The sequence below is a fragment of the Perca fluviatilis genome, chromosome 11, assembly GCF_010015445.1.
Source record: "Perca fluviatilis chromosome 11, GENO_Pfluv_1.0, whole genome shotgun sequence".
Lineage (NCBI taxonomy): Eukaryota > Metazoa > Chordata > Actinopteri > Perciformes > Percidae > Perca > Perca fluviatilis.
Genome location: NC_053122.1, coordinates 4,073,545 through 4,082,838, shown reverse-complemented (window position 1 = coordinate 4,082,838; position 9,294 = coordinate 4,073,545). Strand labels below are relative to the sequence as shown.

Below are 9,294 nucleotides of genomic sequence, written 5' to 3'. Positions count from 1 at the left end.
CAGCCTTGGAGTTGCATAAATTTAGTCGACTAGAGACTTTTGTGGACTCAATAAATGTGTGATGATGATGTATCAACAAAAAATGAAATTCTTGCAGAAATCTTATCAAACGTTTTTGGTAACAATGAAAGAATTAATTTTGTATCTCATATCTTGGTGTCTTAATGTGGTATTTTGGTGGTAATTGACAATTTTTAACCAATTCCTTGAGTGGCCAATAATGGTTAAATTTAACATCAAATCTGTGTAACAAATTATATCAACCCAAATAGCTGTAACAACTTATTTTAAAGGAGGAAAATGGCCATCATATACTTCCATCATAATGTTATACACTCTCAACTTTCAAGATTCAAATATGCGCCTAACACACTGTTTATTACAGATTTATGACTAGAAAACTTGACACACCATGCTTAGCTGCATCTCAAATTTTTCAACCGTCCCCAATTTTCGGATGATGTAGACCATGCTTTCCTCGGTCTATGTTGGGTCTCTGAGGGTTACATAAACAACATATTTGTTTTCTTTTTGTATAACGGGCCTTCAGACTGGCATGGCAGCCAAAACAGAATATAATGAATATTGGCTGAGATAGTTAGAGGGTTTTGCGTTGATTGGATTAGATCTTAGTTCATGTTATACTACGCAGGCATCATTAACGAAATGTGCCCAACCTTATTAGTAACCAAATGTGAGACTAATCCAACATAACGCGTGTGTTTTTCAACTTTTGTGTTGTTTAAGCTAGCTACAGGTCGAGGAGAAACATCCTAAAGTGAGTGCCATCGCTGCACAGTGATCAACAACATACGTGGCTGAAGATGATTTTCACACTTACATCTGCCTGCAGAAGGAGTCCCTCAGGTGTTTCTTTGAAGTGTGCCATGTAAGTGTGAAATTATTATATTATGAAGTTTAAAAAAAATATATTGGTATGATTTAGAAAAGTGACTGTAAATTTGAATCCATTTTTCTTAGTCTTTTAGGTGTTGGCAACAGCAGCTGACGTTGAACAAACACTACAGCTTCCTGACTCTTCAAGACTAATTGTCTTAGGTAATGTATTTTTTTGTAATCAGTTGTAAAGCATTGCAAAGACAGTCTATGAAGGACACACATTAGTTAAATGTAGATATGTTTATGTGGAAGGCAACAGAATTTTTTTTTGCATGTAAACCATTTGTTTATTTATATTTAGGTGAATTGCTCACAGCAAGCTTTTGGATGCTGAGCATCGAGGGTCAGGTGGTTTTGCCTCCACATCCCAACTTCTTGGCTGGAGTGGCAGCTTTGTTTTCTAGCTACTACAACTTCAATCTGGTGTACCAGGAGCAAGCATCTTGCACACTGGAATTCATTCAAAGGTAACTATGTGCTTGAAGTAGAATGCGGTTGATCATTATTTTGTAAAGTTTGATATTATGAGTAACAGAGATTTTATTTTGCTTTAAGTGTACTTACAGTGAATACCTTTAACGTGATTTTTGAGTTTAGATAAAGGGTAAGTTAGCAGTTATTTACCCAAATGCTTTATACCATTGCAGAACCAATTCCTTTTATAATAATGACTAATGCTAAACTGTGTGCTGTTGTTTTTCAAACATTGACAATAAAGATCTATTTGATTATACATTTTGAAAAGTAGTTCTGCATTGGGGTAAACTGAGCATTTAGGTGAATAAACTGCAAACTTGCTTTGTTCTTTTTTTATTGCATTCACAAGAAATCCCAGATGAAAGTTAATTTTACAGTTATGCATGATTTTCTATGCCCACCCAGCCCCCACCCTCCCCACTATGGCACAGTGATGCTCAAAGCAAACACACAAAAAAGGATCTGTATGCATGTATATACATATACACACTCACGTACATATATTGACACATAAAGATACCACACACACTACCTACATGTTTTCTTTTTAACAATTTTTTTTTTGAGATTTGCATGACCTTTGACAATAATTCAATTATTCATGGGTAAAAATGAGACTCAGACAAGTTTTAAAGAAGGCGCTTTGTTGTGGAAAACAGAGTCGTAGACATAGTTCATTTGGAGTTTTTCGCAAGGCTGTACATGTTACCGACCGTAGTGATATAGTTGCATGGACATAGCCCTGGGCTAAGAGTTCTTTAATTGGAGATCTCCGGACCAGCCCAACAGCAGCAAACTTAGACAACCGAAGAACATTTACCAAAGACATTTCTTGTGTTCCTCAACAGAATACATTTTATTTTCCTGCTTTATGGTGCCCTCAGACCACTCCCTACGTTGGAACAATTTTGTTCATTACAGACCGTATAACTACGCAGTAGAGCCTTTCTGAAGCCTGCCCGGTGAGGCTCCAGTGCGTATCCAGAATGTTTTTCACAAACAAAATAGTTCCAATGTAAGGAGTGGTCTGAAAGCACTGTAAAGCAGCTAAATACACTTAATATGGTGTATTATGTTATGAATACTAAAATGTTATATTGTTGTGGTTTGTTTGATGTATTGTTGTCCTTTGAAGCCGGGGCTAGTCAGAAAACTTTCAACCAGAGGACCTGCTGCTTTAGGTTATGTTGATACAACTAAATGATATCACTACCTAACCCTAACTCATACAATTTTGTGACTAGAAATCCAAACCATCCTAACTGTTATGACCCTATATTTTCACTATATTAGTCATTGCATTGCAGAGCCACTTACTGGTTTAGCTTGCCTGGACAGCACAACTGAAATGAAATGACTAAGAATTACCAGCCTCATTTTTCTTTTGCAGTTTTTCTGCACTTAAGCTGAAAGGGCAAATTAGCTTGACTTGCACAGCCTGATGTATGTTGCACTCTCTTGTAGAACAGTTAAGGCACTTTTTCATGAAGTTTATTTTCATGTGATTTTGTGATTTCAGATGCTTTTTGGACTGAACCCCTCCAGTGGGACCAAGACAACAAAGATGGTGAGCCAAAAAAGTGGGAAGGTACAGGAGAAGAAGAGAAACCCTCACGTTTCCTCTCTACTCAAGCAGATGATGGATTTTGAATGGCTTCAATTGTAAGTCATATACAAACGACTTCCTCACTATTTGAACGGACATTGTTCTAATCTTCTAATGTTTTATTTTTGCCTGTTGTCGAGGTTATGTTTTGAACAGTTATGGTAATCCAGGTCCTGATATAAAATTGGGTCTTTAAGCAATGCATATTGTGAATTTTAATATTGCTGGACCTCGTTGCAACTCTTAATTTGAATTCCATTGAATGTTTAATGAGCTGTTAAGAAAAAGAAAAGTTACTACTTCTGAAAACGTACAGTCTTGTAACACAGTATTGCCTTTTAATAATACAATTTCATGTTTTTGCATCTTGGACTGGTTTTACTTAACAGTTGAAGGGAATCTAATGCAATGATTTTTGGATTAAAAGCAAGCCTGGTCTTATTTAAAACACTTTACAATAGGAATCAGCAAAGCTGTTGTATACAACAACATATTGTATTGTGAAATATTTACAGGTTTTTGCTTGTATTTCACAATTTGTTGTTGTAAAAGAATATTTACAACAACATATTGTATTGTGAAGAAATTACAGATATTACCTGGCAACTCGAGTTGCCAGGTAATATCTGTAATTTGAAAAGAATACAAGATAATGTTGTAAACTAAATTACAATAAAGTAAAGCAATAAAGTGTTTTCCTGTAAAACTAGCAATACATTGCTGTAATTTATGTACAACAATAACCTGTAAACAAAATCCTGTATTATACTGTAATTATTTTCACAGTTATTAACAGCAATTTTACAAGACTTTACTGGCAACTTTTTGCCAGGTATTTACTGTAATATCTACAGTCAAATTCGTTACAGTGTATGCTTATACTATAATGGATTATTTAATAATTAACTCAATGAAGCCATGTCAAAGTATATGTTTATAAGATGCGTTCACTATGAACTTTGCTTCCAACTCAAGCACCTGCCAACTGCTAAATACAAAAATACTTGGTTTAACTTGGTGATGCTAAATTAAATGATTGCATTTCATTAGTTTGTGCTAATTTACTATGTATTTTTAAGTTTTGAGTATTTTTACATCAGATGGTTTTCAGTATTATGTTTTGGAAATGAATTACTCTTCTGTTTTAGATATTTGCTGAATTATATGCATGTGTTATCAATCTGTTATCATTGAGGGCAAAGATGCAAAAGATACTTTTGCTTTCAATATTACGGAGAGAGTTTCTGGGAAATGTTCTAATTTCTGGGAAACAGGATCTAGAATTTGAATTTGAATTAAAGAATTATTTTGAAAACCATCTCTTGATGGTATTATGCTACTGACATTTGATATCATCAGTGCTGGGGTCACAACTCAAGAACGTGTAATACACATATTATTCACTTACAAAAATATAATGCATTACCTTGTTATTCTCCATGGATAGTAACTCATTACATTACTGTAGCTCAACACGGCAAAAGCCTGGCATTAAACTTAGCACAAAAAGTAAGGAAAATTGTGTTTGGTAGATTATTTCTCTGTGGTAACAATGCTTTTTGGCAGTAAATCTTATACCGTTGGAAAGCCTATTTAGTTTGCTTTCAAATGGTGCCCGATTTTTAAGGAACATGCATTTTTGGGATGAGCAGCAGCGCGCTGAGTATGTGGGTTCCGCCCATGAAAAATTTGCCAAATCTTCTCTGCCAATGCCAAACAGCTTATTCTGCCATTGACTCATTTGGTGGCTTGGCAATCTGAAATGTAGATAGAAAACACAGGAGTCAAACATGTGGGGTGACATGTTTGACTCCTGTGTTTCTGTGACCGAAGAACTACATGTGCACAAGCTTTGTAACAGCTTCTGTGGTGCGTCTCTTATGGGAGTTGTAGTTTTAAAGTATATTGGTATATTTCTCATAATCAGTGTAGAATTTTGGATACACCCTGGCAGTGGCGGTGCGCTGGCAAATTTGACCGAGGAAGCCAGTGAGCTTAGTATGTATACTTGCTCCATCGTATGTCTGACAAATGAGCTTTGTCTCAGGATTGTAGTTGGCAAGTGCCCGCATCACCACAGCAGTTATGGCTTCAGCATCTCGTTCAAGGCTAACGTCAAAGAAACCAAGAAACTGCTCACCATCATTCCCTTTTATTTACGTAGCGGTAATTAGTCTGCCGTGGGCTACTGATCCCCAAACACCGGAAATAATAGACCGTTATCGCTATTCAACCAAGATACATTTATTTCATACCCATACTGTCAAGATGAAGACAAAATATCTCTATTTATTAAAACATAGGCACTTCGTGGTGTCAAAACAGTACTAAGGCTTCGCTAATAAAACTGGAACACAGGTACACACACGGACGTCCCGACAAGCGAAAAACAAAAACAAGAATAAAGTCCAAAATCCAAAACAGAACAGACCAGGCACGGGTAACGCAGGATATCGGCACAAAGCTACGACAATGGTACAGAATATGGCTACTACAAGCTCAAACACTGAGCCACAAAACACAAGGGTATAAAACACATCACTGAATTATATTAAATCAAACCAAAGTCAGTCCTGACATAAACACTGAAATAGAGAAATGCAGCCTTAAGTTTTTGTAGGCCGCAATAGCAAATTAAAGGTATAAAGATATTAGGCCTGCGTGTTAAGCTCGACATAATAATTTTATAACAATACGGTAGGATAATTAAAAATCGGTGTGACCTCATTCTGGTTTTCCAATAATGAAGGCTAAGTAGGCTTTACACAAGTGTAACAAAAACACAATTACCTCCAATAATTCATATAAACTTCCAGTTGAACTGTTACTGAACAGTTGATAAATCATGCCAATTTACTGCACGGCGGCAGCATAATAATAAACCAGCATTATTACCTTGTGTTGCAGTCATAACACTAAAAAGAAATCCTCATCTTCAAAACGTCTAGCAGGAAAAGTGTGAGCCGAGGCTGGCAGCACTGAGCTGATGTTGATGTTCCTATGCGTTACGTAGCCTGGTGCTGCTAGCTTCACTGTCAATTATTTGACTGTAAATTTACAATACATTACAGGTTACTAGTTGCATGACTTTCACAGTAAGTTACTGTATCATTTTACAGTAAATAATTGTGAAATGACAGCTGTATACTGTGACTTCACAGTAATTATGCTGTCGCATTACTGGATTTAGCAGTAAGCTGCTGTAGAATTACGTAAAAACCGTTACATATTTACTGTAATAAAGCAGCATTTTGCTGTGAAATTACATTATCTTGCGGCTATAATCACAATAATATCCTGTATATTTTCATTTTACTGTAAAATTAATGCCAGTAGCCAGTAATTTGCTGTGAATTTACAGTGAATAAGACTGTAAATTTGACATGTGATTTTACCAGACCTATACCAACATGTTTTGCATCTGGTCAATAAAAACAACAAAGCAAATACCATTTTAACCTTTTAATGAATACAACCAAACATGTACAGTAAATAAGTAGTAAAAATTCAACATTCTTTTTCTTTGGCAGTTGTAATTCATTGATACATTAGAAAGGGGTGTCAAACTCAGTTTCCCAGAGGGCCACACTGGAAAATGAGAACCACATCAAGGGCCAGACATTGAGAGATTATTGATATGCTTTTATTTAAGAGAAAAAGTCAAATATTTTGACTGTATTATTGCATGACCTCAAAATGTAAGTCTTCTACCTTACAATTTGGGCCTCATAATGCCCCAAAAATTCCTCAACCAGCCGAAAAATACGTTGAATAAAGCACCAAGAAATTAGAAAAAATAAAAAGTGCCTAAAGCATTGAAAAAAGCATAAACCGCTGGAAAAAGGTCAGAAATGTAAAATAAAACAAAATAAAAAGCACAAAAAGTATATATATATATATATATATATATATATATATATATACAAAAAAAGAAGCACCAAAGACTTTGGAAAAGCGACAAAAACTAGGTGGGCCTAAATTTATTGTGAATCTAAATGGAAATGTGGGCCGGATCAAACCTGCGAGGGGCCGATTTGGCACTCGGGCCTTGAGTTTGACAAATGTGCATTAGAACATTATTACCAATGTGATAATGACATAAATCACCCCACAGGAATGCATTGGTACATTTAAACATTAGAACATTATCTTAAACAACAACAATACTACGCACCATCTTCCAACCTGGGTGTATTCAGAGTAGGCCTACATGGTGTCCCTGTACTTTAATCCATTCTATGCACATCAACATCCATTCAAAGTCCACAAGTTTTCACCGAGTCTGCTCACATGTGGGTTGATGCCTCCAAGCGTGTTTCTTCTCGATTTGGAGCCCATCTCAGGGTTAATACCCAAGAAGCACCTGTAAACAATATCAAAAAAAAAAACCTTCAGTACTGCATATTATATTGCTCATTATATTTTACAGTTAAAGGAATGCTCCAGAGTAAAAAACAACCTGGGGTCTATTTATGTTGATAATGGGTTAAAACTTTCATTTTTTTTGGGGAGTAAAATTACATTAATCGGAGGAGTTTTGAGCAAGACCATTATTTACATTAAAAATACTTTGTAGCGTATTGCAGTGGGAATACGCCCATGTCAAAATAAATTGCTATTTTCAAAGAAAAATCGGGTGGTAGTGTCCATGGGTATCCTACAGAGATAAACCGTTATTCCAAACTTTTAAAAGTGGGATAAATAAGCACGCATGTCTTAATGCCTCTAAATTACAACACTGTAGCTTAAGTTATGGGAAAATAATAGAATTTGAGAGATGTTTACATGCAATTTATGCAATTATATTAAGAATAGTGTTAATGTTACTAAGGTAGGTTCCATAAAACTTGAATTAGAAATGTATTTTTTGTATAAAGGTTACCTATTAATATAAATGTACTTTTGATACCTGAAAGGGATTTATATACTCTTTGATACTTAAGAGAAGACATTTGAGAATGGTTGTACAACTGAAGAGATTTAGATATTTCAATATGGGTTAACTGAAATATCACTTCATTTTATTTTCACTGTAGCCTAAGCAATTGATTTTATTTCTGAATAGTAATTAAGAGAACTGATTTGGCCTTATCTACAGGTGGAGGAGGTGGAGATTTGAGAAGCGCTTACGCACGGGGAGGTCCGCAGAGCGGGATATTGGATCACATTGATTCTTCAGATCCCAGAGTCTTCCAGGGGTTACTGATTCCCAGTTCAGTGGGCTGGGTGGCAGCTACAGGATCAAGACTCAGAACTTATACGGATTGCCCTGAATTCCTTCTTCATGGTGGTAGGACAAACAGAAACCAAACTCATATGGGCCCCAACGTTGAACATCTCTGAACTCTTGTCATCAAAGAACAATTGAGCTCATAGAACTGAAAAGGGTTTCTTTTATGAGCGCACTTTATTATTTTAGTTGTTATTTTTCATACCTGTGTTTTATCTGTATATGTGTATGCCATGTTTCTGTGTATATTAATACACTTCTCAAACTATATCTTGGTTTCCTAGTCTCTTTATTGATGTTCAATTCTCTGGCTCTTAACAATCTAGTTTTCTTCTGGTTCTGGTCCAAATTCACAACACTTCCTAACACTACTACGAGCTATTTCATAAATGTACATTCTTACTACATCGTAATAAGGGTTACAAATACTGTATTTTACTTGTGTTTCTTTTGTATCTGCTAGCCTTTGCAACTCATTTATAAATGCTTTGTAAAGCATAGCAAGTCCTCACTTTAGATGGGCTCACATCATGTAGTCAACTAATCAGTAGTAACTCATGAGTTAATCATGGATTGATGTGTTGGTAAGTGCTTGTTAAAGATGCATTAACACAGTAACTATCCGTAGGCATATTTCTGAAGGCATGTCCAAATAGAGCAATACATGTTGATCCAGGTTCTGTTAGCCTTGGAAGTCATTTATAAATGCTTTGTAAAGCATAGAAAGTACTCACTTTAGATGGGCTCACACAGTATACTTAACTAACCAGTAGTAACTCATGAGTTAATCATGGATTACATTATTGGTAAGTATTTGTAACAGATGTGTTAACACTAGGGATGGCTGAAGTGAAACTGATGTTCGAGCTTTGCTGAGATCCCCGAGCGCAGATGTTTGAAACACTGATCCGGCATTCAAAACACTGATGTCACGTGACTACGCTAAATGAAACACCGAGTGTTTCACTAGTGTTTCAACAGGTGGTACGGCGCCAAATCAGCGTTTCATTGACAGGGGTTGGAACACACATCGCACATCAGTATAAAAGTGAAGTCAACGCACCTTGACCTCGTGGGTTTT

General features: G+C 35.9%; 1 long non-coding RNA gene across 3 annotated transcripts; it reads left to right on the top strand.

Annotated features, from left to right (window-relative positions):
- The first annotated feature begins 756 nt into the window (after nucleotides 1–756).
- On the top strand, nucleotides 757–8,110 carry LOC120567799. 3 transcript variants are annotated; one of them, XR_005640616.1, is made up of 5 exons: nucleotides 757–889; nucleotides 990–1,059; nucleotides 1,202–1,367; nucleotides 2,897–3,039; nucleotides 8,082–8,110. It is a non-coding gene; the product is annotated as an uncharacterized LOC120567799 (long non-coding RNA). The 3 variants fall into 3 exon arrangements; XR_005640614.1 differs by lacking the exon at nucleotides 8,082–8,110 and having other exon boundaries at nucleotides 2,897–3,260; XR_005640615.1 differs by lacking the exon at nucleotides 8,082–8,110 and having other exon boundaries at nucleotides 982–1,059; nucleotides 2,897–3,260.
- The last annotated feature ends 1,184 nt before the right edge of the window (nucleotides 8,111–9,294 follow it).